A 6,669-nucleotide genomic window follows, 5' to 3' on the forward strand; every position below is an offset into this window, starting at 1 on the left:
TGCGCGCGCAAAAGGAAAAAGACAACCACCAATTAACATAAAACAGTTGTGGTCGTTGCTTGTCTCATTGTTCATTAAATTAAAAGTCTTTTAACAAAACAGTGCATAGAACGGCATGCACGTGGAGCGAAAATGCAGGGACCATACAGAAGTATAATATCCCTAAATGGATCATGATTGCACAAGCTTGTTCAATCATCACGGCCACCTTTAGCTAGCACAGTAAACACTAAATGAAAATAATCTAACAGACGGAGCTTTCTGTGGCAAACACTACAGGAAGACAAAGGAAACTGTTGATAAAAAAAGGTCATTCAGGTCATGGAAAAAAAGCAATGGACTTAATGAAACCATCATGTCGTTTAATCTGAAAGTGATATGACATCCCAAAAGACCTAATCAGATAATGGCTCAGTAAATTAACCCAGCACAGCAGGAGAGGGAAGGAAAACATGCATCGTGACAACATCCAACCACAAAGATAAATGAATAGATTAATTAAGAATCTTGAAATAGATGTACATAAATCTTGAAATTTTTGATAAACATCTCCCATCACGATAACATACAAAATCAACAAAAAAAAAAAGAAATATGGTTAAAATTTACCCTGATCGCTTAAAGTTAAGCAAAAGACATGCACTCACATATCTACCATTACACAACTATAAACTAAAGGTTTTCATGCCTGTTTTTTAAACTGATTCATAATTTTCAATCAAATTTCACTCCGAGAACCAAAAAAAAGGCATACACTCACATATATGCCTATATCTAACAAATAAATGATAACTCATACAAGAAATGACCCAATTATCAACCCTAAAACTGAACTACCAAGCAGACACGTAAACAGTACACCAACAAAACAAAACAAACCATATCGGAGTGAAGAATTCTTCTTAAAGACACAAAAATTCATCCAAAAAACGTAATCTCCACTTGTCAGAGCCTCGTGGAAATTAAAGTTAGAACCTCATTTCCAACATTCCTATGTACTTCAATCTAAAGAAACTGACATTTCAAAAACAAATGTACAAGGAGACAACGTAGACAAAAGAGAACTACCGAGAATTATGCGATCTGAGGCCCCCTCCAGTACGTTGAGATTGTGCCGGAGCCGAGAGCCGAGGGCCGGAGTTTCAGCGATACGGTGGATAAACGGTGGACCTGGGTTGGGAGAGGGGAAGGAAGAATAGTGACAAGAATCACCGTGCAGGTGCAAAAATATGGACCGCCGGTTTTTATAGGGGATTATGAAGTGACTTAATTACCATCAAGTGCATGATAATATGGATTATTAGTGAGGGTACTATTGTCCTTTCAGTTGAAATTTACAGACTGTAAATGATTCAATGACACTCTGGTTGGATGTATGGGGGCGTGAAATAGGTGGGGTTGGGGTTTGGTTTATTAATTGATTTATTTTTTTGGTAATTAAGGGCAAAAAGATTAATTTGGGTATTATGGTCTTTTCCCTTGTGAGGTAATATATGGAAAAAATAGAGCATGCACCTTTAATTTTTTTTATAAAATTAAAATTCAAATGTATTTTTTTAATAATGATAGTAAGCCTTTTTTTTTCTTTATATATATTATATATAAAAAGTTAGTTTATATTTGAAATTAGAATTAATTTTCAAATATAAACTATCTAATTAAGCATTTCAAATTTTATCCGTTAAACTATTTCTTTCTATAATGATTTCAAAAAACGCGCGAACAAATTTCTAACGTATATAAAGAGAAATGAGCGCGAACACATATATGTAAATACATGTTTAAATTTAAATTATGAATAATTTTTTATTTTTAAATAATATTAAATAGTATCTGAATGGGAAATGGATTAATAGAAGTGGACCTGGTTAAAACTAATACATGGGCAACAAACTATATACATTAATAAAATGAATTATAGAAATATAATTAATTATAATTAATCATATTTATTTGTAATGAGTTGGGTTTCCATATATGAATGATATAGGAGATTACTTACCTTTTTAAGCCATTAAGACAGATTTGCATCTCAATTTGGCATTCCAAATATAGTCAATGGTATGAATAATCTTATCTGTTTAAAATTAATTAGATTTCTATCTTTGAATTGATTTATATTTCAATTTGACAATAGATTAAGGTACGCTTTAGACTACAATACGAAAGCTCAAGAGCCAATCCTTCTTTTATTCAAAGAATGAGTATCAAGTTTACATCTAAATAAATTCATATTAACAAATACTAAGAAAAGAACCATCAAAACATAAAATAGAACAATAATATCATATGCATAATTTTTTTTTTTTTGTGGCGTTAAGCCAAGTATTTTAGTAATGAGATGAGAATCGTTAGTAAATATATAATATTATGTTGCTCTTTACAACTTATTATAAATACAAATTATAGAATATATAAGGCATTTTCAATGCACACCTTCATTTAACATAATCCTTTATGGACATCAAAAGCTCACCAAGCCACTTCACATCAATACTTGTCTCATTGTTCTTCTTAAAATCAATCAAATATCAATGCAATAATTCATGGAATCACTAGCAAAGATAACATTGATTTGGGAGGAGATACTGAAGGGGATGGGGTTGAACGGTGGACAACATGGAGAAACCAAGGAGCAAACTTAGGCAATGATGTCAATGATGCCAATAATGTCGACAAAATGAACAAGGGTAACATGTTTTTAAAGAAAAAGTATGATGATAATGAAAATAATTTACGAATTAAATAGATTGATTAGCTTGAAAGTGCAATGTTATTATGATAGTCAAATTATGTAATTAGTCTCTATATTTTATAAAAAATGTGAATTTAGTCCATGTATAATAATTTGTCTAAATTTAGTTTCTGTAATTATCTATTTTATTAATTTTAATCAAAACTTTAATATTATTAAATTTTCACTATTAAGCATGTTGATATGTGTTTTGGCTAAACTGGCATGGCATTTATTGAAATGATGTTACATTTTCCTGCTGATGTGGTGTCAATTATGTGCTGGCATGGCATTTATCATGCTAACATAGAATTTGATTGGATTAACATGGCATTTGCTAACATGGCTATCAATAAATGAAACTTGTAATACATGTCACCTTAGCATTTTCTTGCCACATCAATAAGAGTCTCGTCAACATAAACTGTTGTCAATCCAATAAATGTCACATTAACATGATAAATACAATGTCAACAAGATAAATGCTATGTTAGCATATAATCAACAACACATCAACAGAAAAATGCCACATCATCTGAATCAATTTCATGTTAGCTTGGTCAAAACGCATATCAGTATATATAATGGTGAAATTTAATGATATTAAAGTTTGGATTGAAATTAACAAATTAAAAAATTACAAAGATTACATAAATTATTATACATGGACTAAATTCACATTTTTTATAAAGTATAGGAACTTATTATTTAATTTGACTATCATAATAACACTACACCCTCGAGCTAGTCTGCCTATATAACCCACATATTCTTTTGATCCTCTTCATTCTTCTTATTCAAAAGCATGTTACCCTTACTCATCTTGTCGACTCCATTAACATCATTACCAAGTCTACTCCTTAATTCCTTCACCTCATATGCCATTCAACCTAATCACTAACCACTCTTTCAACATCTCCCAAATCAAAGATATCTTTGCTAGTGATTCCATGAGTTATTGCGTCAGTATGGGATTAATTTTAAGAAGAACAATAAGAAAGGTACCAAGATGAAGCAGTTTTGTGAGCTTCTAATGTTTTCAGGGATTTTATTGAATAAAGGTGTGTATTAGGTATGTATGTCATTTATATTAGATAATTTGTATTTGCAATAGGTTATACGGAGTAACATAATACTGCATCTTTACTAACAATTCTCTTTTTATTAAAAAAATGCTTGGCTTAACACCACCAAAAAAATAAAAAAGCATATATATGATGTTATGTTCTGATATTTCTTTTCTTAGTATTTGTTAATGTGAATGTTTAGATGTTCTCTCAACATGCTTGTTGCTCATTCATGGAATAAAAGAAAGATTGGCTATTAATTTTTATATTGCGGTTAAAGGCATTGTTAAACTGAGATATAAATCTATTTAAAGATGAAATCTAGTTAACCATAAATATATAAGATTATTCATAATATTAGCTATATTTGGAATGCCAATTAAGATACAAATCTGTCTTACTAGCTAAACAAGGTAAGTAATCTCCTATATCATTTATAGATGGAAACCCAACTCATCATAAATAAATATGATTAATTATAATTAGTTGTATTTTCATAATTCATTGTATTCATGTAAATGGTTTGTTGTCCATGTAATAATTTTACCCAGATCCACCTCTATTAATCGTTTTCCTATGAATACATGGACAACAAACAATTTACATGACTAAAATGAATTATGAAAATATAACTAATTATAATTAATCGTATTTATTTGTGATGTGCTGGGTTTTCATCTATGGATGATATAGGAGATTATTTACCTTTTTAAGCCAATAAGATATATTTATATCTCAATTCGGCATTCCAGCTATAGCTAATGCTATGAATAATCTTATCTATTTATGATTAATTATATTTCCATCTCTAAATAAATTTATATTTCAATTTGACAGTGTGTTAAGATATGTGTTTGATTGCAATACAAACAATAAGAGCCAATCCTTCTTTTATTCTAAAGATGAGCATCAAGCTTGCTAAAAGAACATTCTAAAAACATTCACATTAACAAATACTAAAAAAACAACAAATCAAAACATAACATAGTGCAATAAAACTATTTTTTTTTTTTGTTAAGCTAAACATTTCATTAAGAAGAAGATAATGGTTAGTAAGGCTGTAGTGCTATGTTGCTCCTTACAACCTATTACAAATACAAATTGCCTAGTATATAAGGTATATCCAATGCACACCTTCATTCAACACAATCCCTCAAGGATATTAAAAGCTCACCAAACTGCTTTACAGCAATACTTATCTCACTATTCTTCTTAAATTTAATCTCATACTGATACAATTGAATGTGAAGCGATTTGATGAGCTTTTGATGTCCTATGGGATTGTGTTGAATGAAAGTGTGCATTGGATATGTATGCCATATATATTAGGCAAATTATATTTGTAATAGGTTGTAAAGAGCAACATAGTACTGCATCTTTACAAACCATTATCTTTTTATTAAAGAAATGCTTAGCTTAACACCACCTAAAAAAAACATGCATATGATGTTATTGTACTATGTTATGTTCTAATATTTCTTTTCTTAATATTTGTTAATGTGAATGTTTTTAGACGTTTTAAGATGCTCATCCTTGGAATAAAAAGAGGATTGGTTATCGATATTTGTATTGCAGTCAAATGCATTGTCAAATTGAGAGATAAATCTCTTCAAAGGTGAAAATCTAATTAATCATAAACAGATAAGATTATTCATAGCATTAGCTATATTTGGAATAACAAATTGAGATGTAAATCTGTTTTATTGGCTTAAAAAGGTAAATAATCTCCTATATCATTCATAAACGAAAACCCAGCTCATCGCAAATAAATATAATTAATTATATTTTCATAATTCATTTTGTTCATGTAAACGATTTGTTGTTCATGTATTAATTTTATGCAATCCGCCTCTATTAATCTTTTACCTCTTTAGAGTATCGACCCTGGTCCACCTCCATTAATCTCTTTCCTAATAGAAATAGATATGGTATCTAAATATGAAAAAGATTAATAAAGGTGGACACAGGTAAATACTCTAAATAGGAAAGAGATTAATAGAGGTAGATTAGGGTGAAATTAATGCATGGATAACAAACCATTTATATGAATAAAATGAATTATGAAAATATAGCTAATTGTAATTAATCATATTTATTTATGATGAGTTGGGTTTCCATATATGAATGATATAAGAGATTATATACCTTTTTAAGTCAATAAGACAGATTTGTATCTCAATTTGGCATTCCAAATATAGTTAATCCTATAAATAATCTTATACGTTTATGATTAATTAGATTTCCACTTTTGAAGAGATTTATATCTCAATTTGACAATGTTTTTGGCCGCAATACAAAAATCAATAGCCAATCTTTTTTTATTCCAAGGATGAGCAACAAGTATGTTGAGAGAACATCTAAACATTCACATTAACAAATACTAAGAAAAAAAAATTAGAACATAACATTGTACGATAACATCATATGTATATTTTTTTATGTGTTATGCCAAGTATTTTTTTAATAAAAAGAGAATTACTAGTAAAGATGTAGTACTATGCCGCTCTTTACAACCTATTACAAGTACAAATTACCTAGTATAAATGGCATACATACCTAATGTACGCCTTCATTCAACACAATCTCTGAGGACATCAGAAAGTCACTAAACCGCTTCACATCGATACCCTTTTCATTGTTATTCTTAAAATCAATCCATATCGGCGCAACAACTCATTGAATCATTAGCAAAGATATCTTTTGTTTGGGAGGAGATGTTGAAAGCATGGTAAGTGATTAGGTTAATCGACGGAAGAGGCGGCGGAGTAGAGAAGCAGACTCTGGCAATGATGTTAATGGTGTCGACGAGATGAGGAAGGGTAACGCGTTTTTTGAATAAGAAGATTGACGAGAGTGAAAAGAATTTAT

The sequence above is a fragment of the Theobroma umbraticum genome, unplaced genomic scaffold, assembly GCF_002168275.2.
Source record: "Theobroma umbraticum cultivar Fairchild unplaced genomic scaffold, ASM216827v3 scaffold_56.0, whole genome shotgun sequence".
NCBI lineage: Eukaryota > Viridiplantae > Streptophyta > Magnoliopsida > Malvales > Malvaceae > Theobroma > Theobroma umbraticum.